At 38.6% G+C, this 21,889-nt stretch overlaps 1 long non-coding RNA gene and 1 pseudogene across 1 annotated transcript; both read right to left on the bottom strand.

Moving 5' to 3' along the window:
* Positions 1–483: 483 nt before the first annotated feature.
* On the bottom strand, positions 484–20,049 carry LOC113018256 (NACHT, LRR and PYD domains-containing protein 14-like; annotated as a pseudogene).
* LOC113018241 (uncharacterized) lies at positions 12,016–14,075 on the bottom strand. Its single transcript, XR_003271737.1, has 3 exons — positions 14,007–14,075; positions 12,750–12,779; positions 12,016–12,037 (listed from the first exon to the last, which is right to left on the bottom strand). It is a non-coding gene; the product is annotated as an uncharacterized LOC113018241 (long non-coding RNA).
* Positions 20,050–21,889: the final 1,840 nt, after the last annotated feature.

The following is a 21,889-nucleotide window of genomic DNA, read 5'->3' as shown; positions in this document are numbered from 1 at the left end:
CAAGAAAAAAATCCTACTGTTTACATCTTATTTCTTTTGTCTTCACCTTCCCTTTCCTGTTACAATTCAGGATTGTGTTTTTCACACAGAATAAAAACCAAATCTGAGATTGAAAAACAGTTTCTGATCAGTCGAGAAATATGTCTGTGAAGGTTCTCAGTCATCCAGGTCATCGTAGTAACTTTAAGAAGTCCAGACGCTTTTCTTTCCAAGCTCCTCAGATCAGTCGAGAAACACAGACTGGAGGTCATCTACAAGTCAGACTGTTTTTACTGAATATGAAATGAAGAGAGATGTCTCCAAGGCCTCCAGTTACAACCTCCATAAGGTGCACTCGTGTCAGTAGTATTTAAAGCTACATTTAGATCAACACAAATTAATACATTTTTTTTGGATCCAGAACCATCCGGATAGACTGTTGAGAAAACTGGTCACATGGTGGTTATATTGCCTTTTTCCAGGAATTACTTGTTACTTAAATGTTAATTAATTTGCATAACAAGAGAGAGAAAAACAAATGTATAGTAATGCAATGTAAAAAATTAAGCCTAAACACAAAATCTGAAGCCTGCAGCTCTCCTCCTCACAAAGCCTAACTCATCAACATCTAAAATGTCTAAATTTTCTGTTCCAAGGATTTCATCCATCAGTCTAAAAATTATTAAAATGTGTATAATGGAACAAATATAATAGTTGATAATAGTAATGCAACAGATTTTTCCTATTTAAACTGTGATGCATAATAGAAACTGTTAAGTGCTCTTAAAAAATAGGCACCAAAGACAATAAGATGCTCTTTTCAGGAGAATCAGTCTCATTCAACAACTCGGGGCTACAAACCAAGCCAATATATGTACAACGTATCTGACAGTTTACCTGATATATTTAAGGTTCATAATATTTAAGTGAGGAAAAGTATGAAATACTAATGTGAGAATATTTCTCTGCACAGTAAGTTCATTATTCTGAGTCAGCACAGAGGTGGATACTAGAGTCAGGCTTCACCCTAAACCCAGCATATACAGGTTCAGTGAAGGTGGTGTTGAAGGTGTGCAGGTGGATCAGTTTATCAGAGGAGACACTGTAAAAGGACACAATCCCTGCAGAGCAGTCCACATACACTGCTACTTTGTGACAGAGAGGTGAGGAGAGCAGAGGGATGGCTCTTGCTATGTAATTGTGACCTGCATAGTAACCCCTGTCATCACTGCAGTAGAGACTCCAGGATTGGTAAGTCCTTCCAAACCTGCATTCGTCCTCTTCTCCTCTCCGTCTGATTCCTCCATAAGTTACTGCAACATGAACCCCTCCTCTCCACTCGACCTCCCAGTAACAGCGGCCAGTCAGACTGTTGGTACAGAGCAGCTGAGGCCAGTGATCAAACCTATGATCATGATAAGCATACAGCTGATCTTCTTCCACATGTGTCACCTCCTTGTTTCCATCAGACAGTTTGAGGTTCTTGTGTGCTGTGTTTGGATCCAGCGTGAGATCACAGAAATCTAAAAGGGACAATAAGACACAGTGCATATAGCAAATAATTAATTATAGCCAATGTGTAACAGTAAATGTGGTCCTCATATTTTGTGTTCTATTGCTTAAACATTCAAGGATGCAGGCAGTGTGATGATGAGTGTGAATGAAAAATAGAAAAAAAATCTTAAAATTAAAAATTATCAACAATAATTAATTGAAAAGGGAAGTGACTGGAATATATATGAACATATAACTATTATTATAGAGGCTTTGCATTCACATTCAGTTCACGTCTAAGATGCACCACCAACACTAAACACAAACATCAAAGTGATGTTATGTGATTTGATTATTTTCATTTTATGTGCACATCAAAATGCGCATAAATGTGTTGCTAGGCAACTAGGAGTGCCAGAGTTGTTTTACACTGATTTCTACACAGTGAAAATATCTCCTGTGGTGACAGGATTTTTAAAATGCTGATGGGTAAAAATATTCTCCTTGGTAGTTTAGTGTTAAGAGAGCCAAACTTTACATTTGCCTTTCAGTCAAAAATCAGGTCATCGTCAGAATCAGTCAGCATCAGCAGTGTATTTGATTTATGGAAAGATTTTTCTGTCTTCATTCTCAAATCTGATCATCGGTACATTAGCTAATGCTAGTTAACACAGATGAATTACAACCTGACTCATGAAGCCAAATTCTGTTCAAAGTAGATCAATAATTTAATAAATCTACCCCCCCCCCTCTCTGGTAACTTTGATTTCGCACCAAATATTATAAACTAATCACGAGGTTGGCGCTGTTACAGCTCGTCCTCTAGCCATGCCAATCTTACCACTAGCAAAATTATATCTGAATAGAAAATTCTAGCTGACTATGTGGCCACGTTTCTTCACCAGATAATGAAGAAAGGGTTTAATTGGTTTTCACGTTAGTTTATGAAGAAGAAAAACCAGTATGCTAAACTTTGTGATGTTTTAAGAGTGTATCAAAAATGGGTTTTTAGTTGTGGAATTAAATAACTGAATTTTTTTTTTATAAAATATATGATAAAAGATATTTAGCAGAGATACATATAAAGTGTGAAAAAATGATGTAAATACAGCTAGTAAATCAAAAACACACTTACATTTTCTTAGACCTGGTCTCATCCACCGGCCTCCTTGAGGCTCCACACTGAAATAAGCACATCATCTTTTAGTGTGAAAACATGGCCTTTATATTCTCTGATTCATCTCTTCTAGAGAAATAAGCTTGCACTTTATTTTATCTCACAATAAATTGAAAATGATCATAGTTTCTCATTTAGTTCTAAGGTTGGATTTCTGTTTTTATGTATTGTAAGCGCGTTTCTTTTAATTATCAGGTCTGTATTAGGTTCTTAAATGACCTAAATACAACCTGAGGACATTGAAGACGTGTAAAAAAAAGGATCCTGTATAAATAACACTGTATAAAACAGTGCAGCCCTGTAGGATCACCTCAACAATGAGTAGGAATTGAATAATTTAAGAAGAATTCTTACTTTTTCACATGACTGTATCTGCACCACATGAAATGACAAGTACTTGCTTCACTTTTATTTGGCACCAGGAAAGTGAAAATCCTGTTTTAAAGCTTACAGTAGTTCTGCATTTATTGGCATAAAGGTACACAGTAAACTCCAGATTGAGAATAAATCTGGGAAGACAATCTGAGCCTAAACATTGGTAAGGGAGGAAAATAAATCTGGAGGTGACAATGAAACAGGGTTACATAATGTCATGATCCCTGGGTTTTAGACTCAGAGTTTAGAATTTTGGGATGTTTGGGTTTTTTCTTGTTTTGTATTTTTGATTATTCTTCATATTCTGTATTGGTTTCATACTATCTTGCAGCAGCATTTCTTGGTTTGAGTCTGCTTTATTTTCTGCCTCCCTGTGTTTCTGTCACTACAATAAACAATGTGCTTCAAATACTATGTTCTGTCTCTGTTAACATGTGTGAGGATGTTTCAGTTGCTTAGTTATTCAGTGCAACACAAAACAAATCAATATATAGAACAAAACATTTTGAGAAAAGACTGCTGTGTTCAGGCTTCAAGTTATTTGGGTCTGAGTCTGTTTCTGTCTTTGTCACTGTTGCCCCAGCATTGGTGGGGGACAGTGTTGGGAAGGTTACTTTTAAAATGTATTCCATTACAGAATACAGAATACATGCCCCAAAATGTATTCTGTAACGTACTCCGTTACGTTACTCAATGACTGTAACGTATTCTGAATACGTTGGATTACTTAATATATTATCATGCTTTTTACAACAACGTGAATGTACTAGTGCCAGTATACCATGTACACTGACACAAATACAAGAATAATAATGAATAATAAAACATTTATTAATTTTTGTGAGCTAATTCTGACCAGTCACAACATAATTTTCACATTGTCCTCCCAGCCCATTGTTCCTTCAGTGGGCTGGTTTCAGTCATTATGCAAATGTATATTTATAAGGTTGGGGAAACCTGCAGTTAGCTGAGACTGAAGAAGTCAGTTGGATGAGTGACGAAGCGTTTCTCCCACAAAAACGCTACGTCCAGATGAACAGAATCAACTTTTGGAGATTGTCCAATACCTTTCAAAATCTGAGCAAACATATCACCCTGTGCAACCTCTAAACTCCGTCTGAGTCTTTCTCCTGTTGTTTATGAGATGTTTCTACCAGAAGTGTCAGTGGGAATAACAGGGCAGGGAAGCATGAGCATCATGGAAAGTCTTTCATTCATCATCATGTGAATATGCTGAAGATATTGTCTTCAAAGTCAGCTGTCCAGTTGTGTGGTGACTTCACTTAGAGAACACTGTGTCCAGCTTGTCTCCTGCTTCTACAGTCTAACACAGATATTTTTGTACTTATTTTAACCATGGATATATTTCCTTCTGAGTATACTGTGACTGTATAGTTGCAAATATACATTGCTTTTTTTTTTATTTGAAATGGCAAAAAGAGTCAAATGTCAACCTTTCAAAGTTAATTGCCCCTCCAGTTCATTTGGACTGCTGCCGACCCTGTCATATAGTCCTGGGGCTTCGATCCAGCGTTTGTGTTTGGACTCTAAGTTCTGACTGATCTTTATTATTCTCATATTTTTATAATTGAAAGTTTTTAGGGTAGGCGTCTTTGATTTAGTGTTCCTGGGTTTCTTCATTACTTATTATGCAGTTGTGCTTATTTTTATTTCTGCTCTTTCATATTCCTGGTTATAGTGATTGTTTATTTTGATTCCTGGAGTTTCAGTTTGTTCCCTGCTTTCCCTCTGTCACTCCTTGAGTCTCTGTCTTTGTGTTTGTATTCCTCTGTCTCCATGTTTGTCTACCTTTCTGTCTCGGTCAGGTTCATGTGTCTCTGTCACAGTCAGTATACTCTTAATTCCTGTTTTATTTTGAAAGTTCCTCATCTCATGTGTGTTTGCTTCCTGTCTCATCAATTAGTTTCTGTTAATCTGTGTTCCCCGGGTGTGCCCACACCCACAGATGACTTCTTCGTGAAAATGGAAACCCTGGCGCCTCGTCTGACTAAAAACAGGGAGGTATGGCTGTGACTGTGTGGAGCACAAAGGACATGGGTACACAACAGGAAGCAGCAAAAAAAAAAAAAAAACAAAAACCCTCAAAACCCTGTGTCACAGACCCAGAACCATCACAAAGGCACCTGTCATAACTGGGGTTAAACAAATCAAAAATTCAAAATATCTGCTCTTTGTTACAATATGTTGGAGAAAAAATATATTTCCAGTTGTATTTCCTGTTTTCCTACCAGAGTATTTCCAGTTTCACATGTGGATCCTTCTTTAGATCAGACAAAAGCTTCATTCCTGAGTCTCCTGGATGATTATAGCTCAAGTCCAGCTCTTTCAAATAGGAGGGATTGGAGCGCACAGCTGTGTCCAGAGAGGGGAAGCCTGTTCCTGTGATCTGACAGCCTGACAGCCTTCAAACATACAACATGTCACATCATTGTTAGGAACTGCTCTGAATTTGATGATGTACAGTCGAACTAACAGATTCTGATTCTAGTTAAAGTTGTTAAAAACACACTAACTGGCTTTTCTGTACTCAAATTTAAAAAAAAAACAACAAAAAACATAATTATTTTCTGTCTTTTTTACTATGACGGACACGTTCTCATCCAAAAACGTAACATACCGATGCTATGTGACAAATCGTCTGTATGTTACACATTCGAAAATATGAGAGCCGTTTGGAATAAATCTACACTAAATCATAAATAAAGTTATAGTTTTTTTGATTTGTGAAGTGTGTGTTTCACTTCTACTCTACTGTTCTCTCTTTCAGAGCTTACATCAGAACAGAAACAACATCTTAAAATCTATAAAATAACGACAGTTGTTGTGAAATACCCACATTTTCTTAAACAAAGAATCAGCTAACCTGAGAGTTTCCAGCATACAGTGTGGACTCCCAAGTCCAACACAAAGCACCTTCACTCCTGAGTCCTGAAGGTTGTTGTTACTCATGTCCAGCTCTCTCAGTCTGGAGGACTGAGAACTTAGAATTGAGGAAAGAGCCTCACAGCTTCTCTCTGTGAGGTTACAGCCACTCAACCTGGAAACGTAAATATCAGAGAACTTTCCAAACTCTTAAAAGAAGCACTTTAAAGTAATCTCTTGAAAGGCTTAAACTGGATACTTACTGGGCTTTCTTACAGGCTGTGACCACTGGCAGCAGCTGCAGAAGAGCCTCTTCTGAAGCTGAATATTTCCTCAAGTCAAACTCATCCACACCTGTTTCTGATGACAGTAAGATGAAGACCAGAGCTGACCACTGAGCAGGAGAGAGATCAACTTTGGACAGGTGTCCTGAACTCAGGTGATGCTGGACCTCTTTCACTATAGAGTCATCATTCAATTCATTTAAACAGTGGAGCAGATGAATGCTTTTCTCAGGAGAGAGAGTGTCATTCATCCTTTCTTTAACATATTTGACCATATCCCGATTTATCTGTGAGCTGATTCCTTTTTGTGTGAGCAGGCCTTGTAAGAGATCCTGATTGGTCTGCAGTGAAAGACCAAGGAGGAAGCGAAGAAACAAGTCCAGATGTCCATTTGGACTCTTTAAGGCCTTGTCCACAGCACTCTGGTAGAAATGTCTTACTGAAGATTCTCCAGTCTGCACTGAGGCTGTTTCTTCTTCTTTCAGCAGGTTGATACCAGAGTTGGTGAATGTCAGATGGACATGAAGAGCAGCTAAAAACTCCTGAATGCTCAGATGGACAAAACAGTAAACCTTCTCACGGTACAGTCCTCTCTCTTCTTTAAAGATCTGTGTGAACACTCCTGAGTACACTGAGGCTTCTCTGACATTAATGCCACACTCTGTCAGGTCTGTTTCATAGAAGATCAGGTTTCCTTTCTGCAGCTGCTGAAAAGCCAGTTTCCCCAGTGCTTCAATCATCTTCTTACTCTTTAGACTCCAGAGAGGATCTGTCTCAGCTCCTCCATCATGCTTGATGTTCTTCACTTTGGTCTGAACCACCAGGAAGTGAATGTACATCTCAGTCAGTGTCTTGGGCAGCTTCCCTCCAGCCAGTTTGGTTTTTAACAAACTCTCTAGAACTGCAGCAGTGATCCAGCAGAAGATTGGGATGTGACACATGATGTGGAGGCTTCATGATGTCTTGATGTGAGAGATTATGGTGTTGGCCTCTTCCTTGTCTCTGAGTCTCTTCCTGAAGTACTCTTCCTTCTTTGGGTCAGTGAACCCTCTGATCTCTGTAACCATGTCTATATACTCAGCAGGGATCTGATTGGCTGCTGCAGGTCGTGTGGTTATCCAGATGTGAGCAGAAGGAAGCAACTTTCCTCTGATGAGGTTTGTCAGCAGCACATCCACTGATGTGGACTCTGTAACATCAGTGAGGATCTCAGTGATGTGGAAGTTCAGAGGAAGTCGACACTCATCCAGACCATCAAAGATGAACACAACTTTGAGCTTTTTAAAGTTACAGATTCCTGCTTCTTTGATTTCAGTAAAGAAGTGATGAATAAGTCCCACTAAGCTGAACTTTTTATCCTTCAGTAAATTCAGCTCTCTGAATGAGAATGGAAACATGAACTGGATGTCCTGGTTGGTCTTGTCTTCAGCCCAGTCCAAAGTGAACTTTTGTGTCAGGAATGTTTTCCCGATGCCAGCCACTCCTTTGGTCAGAACTGTTCTGATTGGTTTGTCTCTTCCAGTTGAAGCTTTAAATATGTCTTCACACCTGATTGTTGTTTCTGGTCTGTTTGGTTTCCAGGAAAACATTTCAAGCTGTCTGACCTCATGTTCAGTGTTGACCACTCCGGTTCCTCCCTCTGTGATGCAGAGCTCTGTGTAGATCTTATTCAGATTGTTTCGGGTTCCTGGTTTAGCAATCCCCTCAAACACACACTCAAACTTCTTCTTTAGGGTAGACTTAAGCTCACACCTACAACCTGAATAAGGGTTTTCTAAGCAAAAAAAGAGAAATTCAAATATAAATGTTAGTCCATAATTTCTTTTATAAAAGTATCGTAAGAATGTTATATATTTTTATTAAAGTATTGAATATACAGGACTAGGGATGGGTACCGGTATCCGGTGCCATGATGGCATAAAGGGTAGTAACCAGACCGAAAAGCAGCGCACATTTCGGTGCTTTATTTCGGTGCTTTATTTTTTTCCTGAGATGTCACACAATTTGAATTCTAGCCAATCATTTTACGTTTCCGAGGATAGTAGGCGGGTCCAGGTACGTACGTTCTTTTAGAGCAGAGCTACAGATTAAAAATGCCCAAGGCGAAGCGGTCAAAAGTCTGGCTGTACTTCACAGCAAAATATGCAAACTCAGCAGCCTGCAACAAGTGCTTTAAGCTGATACTGTGATACTGTCAAAGGAGGTAACACCTCAAATCCGATGAAACACCTGGCGACGCATAGTGGTTTTTTTTTTTAAGCCGAAAAATGCAGCGTATTTGATAGCTTGCTGCGAGACCTCACACCGAGCACATCTACTGCGGGTGGGTTGCCTGTTATTGGACCCGGAGTTAGCAACATCCCCCAAAAACCCGAAGAGTAGAGTCCTGGCCCCTAGCCCTGCCAGTGTAGCAGAAATGATGATGGATGATGATGGCAGCAGCAGCCGTTCTTCTCTGCGTGAGTAGCTTAATGTTGTTCGTGTATACTTTACATTGAGTAGGCTAACCACGTTATTACATTAATGCAAGTAAGGTGAACTAGCAAACACCGTAGTAGTTACATGCGGCTGTCTTCTTGTTTAATGGCAGATACTCCCTTCACCCAGGCCAAAAAGGCTAAAATACATCATCCATCCATTCGCTACCGCTTATCCTTTTCAGGGTCGCGGGGGGCGCTGGAGCCAATCCCAGCTGTCATAGGGCGAGAGGCGGGGTACACCCTGGACAGGTCGCCAGTCTGTCGCAGGGCCAACACACAGAGACAGACAACCATTCATACTCACATTCACTCGCACATTCACACCTAATGGCAATTTGGATTATCCAATTAACCTATCCCCACAAGCTGCACATCTTTGGACGGTGGGAGGAAGCCGGAGTACCTGGAGGGAACCCACGCAAACACGGGGAGAGCATGCAAACTCCACACAGAAAGACCCCGGCTTGACGGTGGAATTGAACTCAGGACCTTCTTGCTGTGCGGCAACAGTGCTAACCACCGTGCTGCCAAAAGTGGAAAACAGTTAAACATGAGAGGTCTTTGGACAAAGTTTGTGTTTTTTTTCCATTGTTTAAGCACTGCTTCCAGCCATGAGTGATACCATATATGCCCTATAGCTGCAGAAAAGGCTAACATTGTTATCTCTTTACAAAAAAACAGCTGAACATGAGAGGTTTTTGGACCAATTTTGTGTTCTCCATTCTTTAAGCACCGGTTTGAGCACCGTTTAAGCACCGGCACCGTTTCAAAAGTACCGGTTTGGCACCGGTATCGGATAAAACCTAAACGATACCCATCCCTATACAGGACACACAACAGTTCTGTCCTCCTAAATGGTGCATTTATGAAAAGAAATCCTCTTACTGCTCTCCAGACAGGCAGCCAGATCTTCCAGTTTCATTGTCCTCAGGAAATAAACTGTGATCTGCAGAAGTGCCTCTCCAATGATCCTCCTCTGCTCCTCGTCTTCACTGTCCAATATTTTCACATCTTCTCTCTGACTTTCAGGGGATTCTGCATTTAGATGATTTTGCATTTTCTTTAGCTCATTCTTCACAAAAGTGACAATGTTGTCCTCCAGCCCCTGAAACAGAATGAATGACAAATGAACAAATTTCCTGAAGTGAAGGTAACGCTTTGGCTTTATTTCTGTTTAAAATGTAGCTCTAGTGAAAGCAGATTACTTTTATCTACTTTTTGATTTAAACTGTATAGTAAAAAAACAAATAAATAAATGTTTCACATATACAGACCATAAATATTTGGCTCAGGTCAGTTTTATGTTGCGGGGCATGATGGGGGCAGGAGACATCTGAGCCAGACTGAACAACTCTATGGAGACAACGTGAAGAATCAAAGCTTAGACTTTGTGTGTCTGTTTTATAAAGGTCTTAAAATTAACCTATTTATGTTCATCTTGAGCTCTCTTTTTAAAATTTGGACTCTACTAGAGTACCATTGCATGAGTAACAGTGCAGGCCTTCAATTCATGCTCTGTCTGACCAGCAGGCGGATTCTACACTCACAGTGCTTGAAATAACAATATAAAGGCCATTCTCTCTTCATCTTTCATACCACCATAAATATCAAAGGGAAAAATGTCTAATTTGTTTTGTTTTACATAGTTGTTTCTTAATTTTTCATTGTAAAAACTTTGTAGACCCGATTTTGAAAAGTACTATAAAACATGAATATAAACAAAAGGTGACTATTGAATAATGTTAGTATTAAAATAAGACTTTTCTTTGATACTCAAGAATAATAATCACATACTAATTTTTTATCAGTAGTGTTCCTACAAAGAGAAAGATCAATACCAAGCTCATGTTGATATCATGTATGGATTACAGTGATACACTGAATTCATCTTTGAGACAGAAAATGATTTCCTTATATTTCAATTCTTACTTTAAGTTACCATTTTATCACCAGTTCACCAGACTGGAGTAAGGAAACACGTCAGCTAGAACTCCTACTAGGCATCATTTAATCTTACTTCTCAACAGCAGGGGATCCCTTTCCTTTGAAGACAACGATGGCTTCCTTTGATCGATCGCTCTTTACAGACACACATCTGGGTTCAGCTTCAAGTCCAGGTTCAGGGACATCTGGTTTATGATGTGTCCTGGTAAACAGAAACAATGACCATCAAGGAGGAAAATACACTTTTCAATCTTCAGTTTTATAAACTACTGGACAAGATATGAGGCATTTATAAATATCTTGTAGTCTGTCCAATCCAACGTGGAATTAACTAAAAGAAGTCAGCAGGCCTGTAGTTTCAGGCTCATAACAGGGAATGATTGTTGTTCTCTTTAGCCTGTTGGGCTTCTGGATCTCTTTTTCAGACACAGACATTTAATGAAGTCAAGTAGAAGCTCTGAAATGATCTTGAAGACCAAATTTGAAAACTATGAGTAGTAATTCTGTCATCGTCTTTAATGTCTGCTGTGGTAGTGTGTAAACTGTGTTTCCTTTAGAGAAGCTACATGTGATTGTTTTTTATTTACACTGACCATTTTAGACAAAAATAGTTTTCATCTATTTTTAGCTTTAATTTAAGGTGTAAGTGAAACAAAAGCAGTTTTTAGGTTTTCCTTACTGCAGATATGTAATGTAAATGGTAAAATGGTAAATGGCCTGTATTTATATAGCGCTTTACTAGTCCCTAAGGACCCCAAAGCGCTTTACATATCCAGTCATCCACCCATTCACACACACATTCACACACAGGTGATGGCAAGCTACATTGTAGCCACAGCTGCCCTGGGGCGCACTGACAGAGGCGAGGCTGCCGGACACTGGCGCCACCGGGCCCTCTGACCACCACCAGTAGGTAACGGGTGAAGTGTCTTGCCCAAGGACACAACGATCGAGACTGTCCAAGCTGGGGCTCGAACCGGCAACCTTCCGATTACAAGGCGAACTCCTAACTCTTGAGCCACAATCGCTGTATGGAAATAATCATATCTTACTTATGTGCAGTGGAGGATTTTCTTCTTTTAACTTCAGTGGGATATAATTTTGAACTCTTCCTATTCATTCTACCCTTCGTCTTCCTCGTGCTGAGTCCAGGTTTAGGACCAGAGGAATCTGATCTGGGGAATGTGGACAATCAGTATTAATTTATGGGTTTTTTTTGTTGTTGTTGTTGTTTTTTGCTTTTTCTTTACTCTTCAGCTACAACAGCTGCTAGACAAATGGTTATATCGTACTCATCATCTGAAGGAGATCCACTTCCTTGGAAAACAACGATGGCTTCCTTTGACCGATCACTCTTCACAGACACACAGCTGAGTTCAGGTTCCTGTTCAGTTTCCAGGGTTTCTGGTCTTTGATGGATCCTGGCAGGCAGAAAAGGAGACCATCAGGGATGGAAATTACCTTTACAGTCTTCAGCTGCAGGATATGCTGCACAAACTATTTACAAGAAGAAGAAAAAAACACTGGGTCTATATAGTTTACAGCTCTTCACACTAAATTATTTTGGTTCACTTCAGTCTTTTCTGGTTTCCAGGAAGACTTCAGACATCTGTTTTCATCTGTTTTTGTTGGTGCTTAACTGCAAGAAACCTATGATCTGAAACAGATCACATAAATCTATGGATGTTAGAGGACAGCTTATAATGGCCGTGAAGACTAAAGGCAGGCAGGTATTCTTTGGATCTAAAAACAAGACTAATATAATAACCAGCACCTCTAGATTTATAATATAGGTTATATGGCACATGTGTATCAAAAACACACCAGTCCAATATTTACTGCAGTCTTTTGAAATGATTTCACATTGATGCTGCTTTTATAGTGAAGCGTTTTGATAAGGTGGTAAAAACACTTTCTTTTCTCTTTAAAGAAAATCTCATAATGAGGCAGATCAGGGGAAATGTTGTTCATTGTAAATATTATTCTAGTAAATATATATAACCCTAAAAGGCATCTTAATCTGTAGGAAAAATAAGCTTTAGTTTCAAACCATCATAGAGTAAAGCTTTCAGTGACACTGTATGAATAAATAACACTTATACTAAAAAGGATGTGTGGTGTTGAGTGTCATACCTTTCCATTTTGGCCAAATCCTGCAGTCACCTGATCAAAGAGAGAAACAAGTTTTAATCTGGTTTGTTTCTGTTGATGTGTTCTGTTTATTTGTTTGTTTCTAATTAGGTTGTGGTGTATTCAATAATATGGATACTCTGATACATAGATACAAAGTACCAGCACTTTAAAGAGCTTTTACAGATGTTTATGGGCAATTCCACAAGTGATTAAATTCATAAGTGGCTAAAAAAAATCCAGAAGAAAATACTGTGGAAAAATAAAGTAATACATAAAATTAATTTAATTTAAAATAGTACATTGTATTGTATTGTATTATTAAATAAAAGAAAATGATCCAGAGCGGCTGTATCACACACTCCACAAACTCCGGGCTGAGGCAAAGCAGAAGACTTTGGTCTGAATCTCAACACGTGAAATTATTTTAGGGAAAAGTGGACGGTGAAAAACAGAAAAAAGAAACTCATCATCCGGAGCATTTTTGATAATGTTATGTGTAACTTTCACGTCCTTTTTTTGCTTAATTCAACAAAATGCATCAAGCAGTTACAGCAGCATGGCTCAGAGTCACAGCTGTGTTCCAGACCCACTGAAAAGATCTTGGCACATATGAAATATGGAACAAAGGAGACTCCGATCAATAACATAATTTAATCAGATTTAAAATGTTCCTTAAATACTAATTACTGCATTTAAACACAGAGAACCCTAACTGACTTCTTATTTTTTACTACCTTAACTTACTTCCATGTTTCATGTAGTGCATTTTTACTGCTGTCTGTACTGCTTGTTTTTGTCCCTGGGGAGATGGCGGCGTCCTCTTTAGTTTCACTTTCGTTATTTATCAAACTACGCAGATATAATCAGGATGTTCGTAACCCAGTGAATCCAAATAATAATAGGAAACAAAGAAGACTAAGCCTTCAAAGACGAGTGAAAATGTGCGACATAAACTGGAAATTGAGTTTATTTCGATAAATTCGCAACAAAGACGCATCAGCAGTTTATTTGGTTACAATAACAGTCCAGTCGCCTTTTTTTCCCCAAGCTCTTTACAGTAACATGAACCGGATGACCGAGAACAATAATATAAATAATATAAAACCGCATAAATGTAATCTGTGCGTTAATAAAGTTAATTGTATAGCTTGAAGAAAGGAAAACAAACTCTGAAGAAGAAGAGAGAAAAACCTAGGACACCGTAAAACGACACGAGTGCAGCCGATTAGCATGAAGGTTTACGGTGTACAACTTTACCTCCAATTAACGGTGCAGAATTTAATCCAGAAACCACCGATAATCCAGAAACGGTCCAGCTGAACAGAAACGTTAATGGACCGCCATGAGAAAACACAGGAATAAACCTTTTAAGGAAGCAGTGTGACCCAACATGGCAGCTCGCTCTGAAAGTAATTTCATATCAGTTTCAGCCAGCTTTTTATGGTCGTTATAAAGACGCAGAAGCACTAAACGGCGGTCAGCTCTATGTCACGCCCTCCAGCTTAACCAGAAAAAAAAATTCTGGTAGCTTAATTTAAGTGTGACCTGTACACACTTACGAGGTTATGACTTTTATAGAAGAATGACACATTTCTTCTGAACTGAACTGAAAGTCCTCAGTTAGATTTTATCCAGCGTCAGTGTTTGTAGCATTCTAACCTGACATGTCTGCTAGGTCAGTAATTTTGCACCAACATCTGACCAAAAGGACTGAAACATTTACTTAGAATTGTTTTTCTTTAAGGAAAAACTTAATTCGTGTCCAGTTAACTTCCCTTAAATACTTTAAATTTGGTTTATGTAGTGATGCTGTTGTCATTGTGCTGATCCTCCTTTATAAAATATGTAACACTGTGGCTGTTGTATCTTCAAGTAAGGAACATCAAGACATTTAGTTATTTTATTGAACTTTAAATCTGTCTCCCAGTAGCGGTTTTAGATACGGGCGACACGGGCGGGTGCCCGGGGCGGCATCGTGGTGGGGGGCGACATCACAGGCATCGGCAAAAAAAAAATGCCCGTACTCATGCTGCCCCGACGTCAGCAAGGCGCATATTGGGAATGGCATAGGCTCCGATCGGTTTTCTATCGCCCATTGCTGGGAGTAAGGACGCCCTTCGTCTGCGAGGTGCGCCTGCTGCTTGCGGCGCAGAGAGGAGAGGGCGGGCTGGTGCGGCATCTAAAAACCAACTCGCAAAATAAAACAAAATAAAAACAAACCAACAAACACGAAAACACCAGACATTATGATACAGACTTATAATTTGCACCGATGTTCTTTCGAAATTCTATACGCGAAAAGTGAGCGCGAGAGCCCTCGGTGCGCCTGCTCGCTGCTGAAGTCAAAGTAAACTTTATTGTCATCTCCGCTACATACAGTCCAGTATGTAGAGAGACGAGACGACGAGGCTCCAGTTACAGCAATGCAAGTAAACAAACAATAAATATATATAAGAAGAGTAAAAAAATAAATATACACTTAAGACTAGGGGTAAAGAGATCAATAGCAATTTAAAATTTACAGTTTGATGATTTAAAGTCTCACACACAACCCGTCGAAAGGGGAGGGAGACATGCTGCTTCCAAATAGAGCACATTTCATTTATAATGTTGTAAATCCAAGTCCATTACGTATTCATGATTTGAATCCTGGGTTGTGTGAAATCTCAGAAATGCACCCTAGACAAAGTGAATCTGTGAACTAAGGTGTAGGTCTATTATTATTATTATTAGATTATGTTGTGGTGATCCTCGGGTTGAGATGGGTGTTCATACTGGAGTGCAAAATTAAAACCAATGGAAGATGGACAAGAAAAGTTCAAAGCCATCAGGTCCTCAGAAAAAAGAGAAAAGAAGAGGAGGAGAAACAAGAAAAAAATGTTGTCCGGACCAATGACCTGTCTCCGCCTCACTCAAGTACCGACCCGAGTCATCAGTCCTGAGTCTGGACAGTTGCAGTCTGATTCGTCCTTCTCTGAGGGCGTCTTTGTCACTCTGGACTCGTCCTGAAAACTTTTCATCCTGAGACTCTGACACCTCAACACCTTCATGAACCTGATACAGGATTAAACGTTTAACCACAGTTATCAGTTCACAGAGGATGTTGAGAGTTTTGGTGGATCCATCAGGTTTGGTGGTGAACGTCCACTCCAGTGTGATGTTGTGGTTCTCCTCTGCCTGATAGGAGGTCTGTGTCACATTGACTACAAATGATCCTGTTGAGGAGACAGAGAGGGAAAGAGAGGAGCAGACACACTGAGAACTGCAACAAATCTGTTGTTGAGCTTTATTTGGAGTTCATAAAGTGAAGCTGTAAACTAACCACAGACACATGAGGTGAGGATGATGAGCAGCAGGATCCTGCAGATCATCTTCTCCCTGTGAGAGGAGACAGAGGTGAAGAGTCATCAACACATGAGGTCAAAGGTCAGGCAGTGCTAGAATGAGGAAAATCTACAGTCTGACTTCATTCACTCATTTCAAGATCTGCAAACAAACACAAGGAGAAACTGCAGAAATATCAAAGCAGGCTTAAAAATCATTTAGAAACAGTTTTGTAGTTACAGAGTTTGTCCACCAGGAGAAAAATTTTTTGTGTTCTTCTTATAAAAAATTAACCTCAAACTGATGCCTCATGCAAATATAGCACAGTGTTATATAAACCTCATTACTTTTATAGGAATGATCACAATATAAAGAAACTGTTTCTCCAAGCTGACAGTAAAATATAAAGCGTAACTCATAAAATCTGCCTCTGTGAGTTCTCACATTACAGTGAAATCAGAAATGACATCATCACTTGTTCAGCTTCATAAAAATTATGATGATGATGATGGATGAAATAGAGAGAGAGAGAAAAGAAGGAGAACAAACTGTCTGAAAGTAAACGATGCAAACAGTCTGTATTAGACTGTAACATCAGCTGGTAAAATAATAACATTATATTTAATGATAATGAGAGCAGAGATTTCACTTTAAACACTCTCAGAGACGTTTGACATGAAAAAACAGAGTTACAGATAAAATACTTACTGCTGCTGTCTGCTCTTCTTTATACCCACATTCTGCACACACGAACATCCACGGACAGATTTCACTGACTGAGCTGGAAGGAGCAGAGTTACTTATAGTTACTAATCTCTGCTCCGCCTACAACGCCTCACTGCTGCTGACAGTCACTTCGTTCTTCAGCTGATCATTAAATTATTAATGTGAACAACAGGGACAGCTCGCTGCTCGCTCTCTTTAAACTGGTGAGTAAAAACTGCGGGAGATTTGGCTGTTTCTATTTTCCATGTTCAGTCCTTTAAAACGTCTTTAATGTTAAAATATAAAACTCAGCAGGATTTCATGTTAGAATTTTTTACAACCCATCTACTTCCGCTTATCACTTTATTCCGGGTCTGGAGCCTGTCCCAGCTGTCTTTGGGCGGAAGGCAGGATACGTCCTGAGCTGGTCGGGACTTCTTAGTGATCCAGAGGAAGCCCATTAATTAAACTATTATTAAACCAGCTTTTATATTTTGACTCTGGTCCTTCGTCAGCTTTTGTTTGGACCAATCACAGCTGTGAAGTTTTGAAAATTTAAAGTGCGCATTGAGGAAACAGAAGAGCAGTTCAGTCCTTGAACCTTTCAAACAAATAAAATCTTTATTCAGAGTTTAAACTCAGTGTTGCTGCTTCCTGTGGATATTTATTTAGGTCTTAGAGGGAAATCTGTTCCAACTCAGTCCTGAAATGTGTTTTTATCTCAACATTTAAGCATCCTTCTTTGTTTTTGTCACGAGTTCTGATGCAGTATTGAAACACATCATGTTATACGCTCTTACTTCGTGGATGGAAAAATGTTTGTTCAGTGAATGATTTTCAGCTGATTCTGAGAAACACAAACACTACTCCCCTAAAAGAAGAAACGTTTTATTAATTTTAATTTGTTTAAAAGAAGTCCGACTGATCAATAATCAATAATAATAAAACGAGTCAGCCAGGAGTGAAATGTTGGTGATAATCCCTGAAAGTGCAGCAGGTCAAAGTAAAGCTGCAGGATCGTCTGTAAACTGTGGTGATGTTTACAAGAAACTGAAAATAAGATGGTGTCTGTAACAGAGCAGGAAACAGTGAGCTTACAGCGCCACCATCTGGACAGACAGCCTCATTTCAGCTCAGACTGTAGCTGAGTGTTGATGTTCAAACTGCAGCATTTCTGTGAGATTCTTTGAATGTTACTTTGTACATTAGGTGAAGCTGTTGCTGCTGTGATGCTCCTCCTCTATAACACTCATAAGTCAGCATATTACTGTGATATATACACTGTTTGTACCTGTTCTGTTTATTTCCTGTATTTACCTCTGAATCTGTTCACACAGATGATTCCTGTGATGAGAAGCTGTTATCAAATGATTTATATTCTCTATGAACTTTTCTGTGATAGAAAATGATTCAAACTAAACTCAATAAAACACTTTGTAACTCTGTAAACACAAATGTGACTCTATTATTTCCTACAGTGTTAAACTTGAATCAATGCAGAAAATCAGAGTTTGTCCTGACTGTTGTAGCATGGAGGGATTGTGTTTTCCAGATGTGTTCCAGATGCTGCTGTTTGGTTCATATAGTTCTTTCCTTCCATGAATCCAACATGTGAATGTTTGAACGATGGAATCAGTCACTCAGTGAATCTTTTCAGTCCACTGGGACCTTGTTTGGTTTCCATGTAGAAGAGCTGAGGTTCCTGTGATGATCCTGTTCTGGAAGCAGAATAAAGTCCAGCAGGTAACCAGACAGCAGCTCATCTTTGTGTCCTTCACACTCAAAGTTCATGTCAAGTGAAAGCAAAGCATCACTTCCTGTAATTATAACTGAATGCATGTCATAGTTGTGAGACTAGTTGTTGTTTGTTGCTACAGTTAAAAAGTCTAAAGTGTTTTTCTAACATTAAATCAGATGCATCACATGCTGTATTATACTGTAGTTTACTGATTCTTTGCATCAGCATTTTACTGCAATAACAATAAAATAAATCTAATCTAATCTGAACATCAGAAAAATTGCATGCACATTATACATGTTCAGTGTAATATAACGAACATCGTGCTGCTGTATTTATCAGTGACTTATCCTGACTCAGGTGATCAGGTGCAAGCACACTCTGGGTTTGTGGCATTTTTGTTTGTATTTGTAAGATTGTATATTTATTATGTATTTTTAAGAAATAAAAAATAAACAGTCATAAGAGAGACAACAGGCTCAGAGTCCTCTTGTCTCATTGGAGAGTTCTGTGATGTCACTTCCTCTCACTCTCCAGTTTAGGTAGCAGCTAACTGCTAACAAACCTACTGATTCAGTGCTTTGACAAATTTAGATTTCATCCACTTAAGTTGAGCAGAGAGGAGCTCACTGTGTGAAAAACAAACAGCATCGCTGCTCGGTGAATGAAACTCAGTGTGGAAAACAGTTTGCATTATCTGATCTTCCCACAGCAAAACATCACTAATACCACAAAGATTATATTATGTTCAACACGCTCAGTCATTTGTATTTTTATCCTTAATGTTTGCCAGAAAGGAGGACAGCTCCAGTCATTTTCAGGATATATTTAGGACGACCATTACAGCAGGAAGAATACAAACAATAAACAACATAAAACAGTAATTTTCACAGTGGAAGAATCGTTTAAAAAGACGTCTCATGCTGTTTACAGTGTAAGCTTCAGTTTTCATGACCAACCAATGAAAAACAAACAAACAAACAAAGAGAGCCTTGTACAAATTTAACAAAGGTTTTTATTAAAAGAGTTCAGGACATGGCACCTGTGAGCTGTACAGGTATTTCTCTTTTTCATTGTCCCTCACTTATGGGTACAAACATGGTATAAACACACTATTTCTTAAGGCCTGTGCTGTGCAATAATGGTTTCCTGCCACATAAAACAAAGTGTAGCATGGTGTGACATTGATAGAAATGCAGAATGACAAACTACAGCACAGGACATGCAGAGTGCAGCGATCAGCTCAGCACAAATTCTGTCTCATTTACTCAACCTGGCAGTCAGCTCAGGATGTGCTCTTCCTATGTGAAAAGGGCTTTAAGAATAAGTCTGTGACATACATGATGTATACATATATAATCACTGAAACCAGCTAACTAATACACAAACAGAGCTTCTTTTATGCCTTATTTGTAGGTGATCAGCACAGACAGGGACCTTTCCCATGTTAGGTGAATGTGCTGATCACCACACTCACAGGTCTTTTTCTAGCTCCATATTTTCATTCTTGGACTTCACTGCAGTCTGAATCATTGTCAGTTATCTCTCACATTTCCTCGCTTTTAAATCCAGAGCTTTTCAGGGCCCCCCCTTTATGGAGGTTTTTACCCTAGACCTACCAACGGGATCATGGTGGGAGATTATTTTTTCCTACTAATTGGGAGTCGCAAGTTTTTGATAATTTTTTGTTTTATGTTTAGTAATATTTTTTTTGTTTTTTCTTTTTTCAAATTTGAGGGGATGGTTACTGCACATTGTACAAGTCATGAGTGGTGTAGGTAAAATAAACATTATCTCAATCAATGTCAACGGTCTGGGGAATTCAGTTAAAAGGAGTAGGTTGTTATCTAAATTGAAACGACAGAAGGCGCAGATTATATTCATTCAAGAAACTCATATGTCAAAAGAGGAACATGAAAAATTTAAAAAGTTTGGCTATATAAATTCCTTTTACAGCTCATGTAAGAATAGCAGACGAAGAGGAGTTATAACTTTAATTTCTAATACGGTAAATTTTGAAATGTTAGAGGAAGTCTGTGACAAGGATGGTAGATATGTTGCTGTTAAAGGGAAGATTAATAATAATGTGGTATCTCTGATAAATGTGTCAGATCACAACGCCATACACTTGACTATTCACTTATATAATCAGAATAAGAAATCATTGTGGAAATTAAATACTGGTATTCTTAACAATGAATCTGTGGTACAAGAGATTAAAAAAAGAATTACAAGTCTGTATTGCTGACAACAAGGATGAACAGATGGATCCAACAATAATTTGGGATACTGTTAAAGCAGTAATCCGAGAGTATCTGATATCAAGGACTACCCATATCAAAAAAAATGAAAAAACTCACACAATTCAAATTGGAACAACAATTAAGGGATTTAGAAAAAAAACAGCATACAGATTTGAGTGCCGACTTGGCTGAAAGCATTAAAGATGTAAGAAAACAACTAAGCGATCTGTCTATGGAGGAAATAGAAAAGAAACTGAGATTCACAAAACAAACATTTTATGAGTGCTGGTTCCAAAGCAACCAAAGTACTGGCTAAACGGTTAAAATCAATACAAATAAGTAATGCAGTTAATAAGATTAGAGATCCAAACACCAAGGAACTATTATATGAACCAATACAGATAAAAAATGCCTTTCAAAAATATTATAAAACATTGTACAATCAACCCGACCAGAAAAACAGACAAGAAATTGAAGAGTACTTGGATCAGTTGGACCTTCCTTCTATTGGGACAACTCAAAATGAATTTTTAACTAAACCAATCATTAAGGAAGAACTGGATAAGGCAATAAGGAGATTGAAAGCTAATAAAAGTCCAGGGAGTGATGGGTATCCCAATGAGTGGTATAAGACTTTTAAAGAGGTTTTGGCTCCTATTTTGATAGATTATTTTAACTGGACATTAAAACACGCTAAAACTCCACCCTCTTGGAAAGAGGCGATTATATCAGTCTTACCAAAAGAAGGTAAAAACAAGGAAAACTGTGACTCTTATCGCCCAATCTCTATCTTAAATGTGGATTATAAATTATTTACATCCATAATCACAAGACGCTTAGAGCTGTTTCTCCCAGATCTAGTGGATGAAGACCAGACAGGGTTCATTAAGGGGCGACAGACACAAGATAATATACGACGCACATTGCATATAATTAATGAAGTTAATAAAGAGAAAATCCCAACAGCCTTAGTGAGCTTAGATGCTGAAAAGGCCTTTGATAGAGTCTCTTGGATATTTCTTTTTGCTGTTTTGAAGAGAATGGGCTTTAACAGTATCTTCATCGAGTGTATACAATCCTTGTACCACAGGCCATTGGCTAGAGTTAAAATAAATGGAGACCTGAGAGAC

The sequence above is a fragment of the Astatotilapia calliptera genome, unplaced genomic scaffold (assembly GCF_900246225.1).
Source record: "Astatotilapia calliptera unplaced genomic scaffold, fAstCal1.2 U_scaffold_5, whole genome shotgun sequence".
Classification (NCBI taxonomy): domain Eukaryota; kingdom Metazoa; phylum Chordata; class Actinopteri; order Cichliformes; family Cichlidae; genus Astatotilapia; species Astatotilapia calliptera.
Note: the sequence above shows the minus strand (reverse complement) of the source record. Positions and strands in the feature narration are given on the sequence as shown.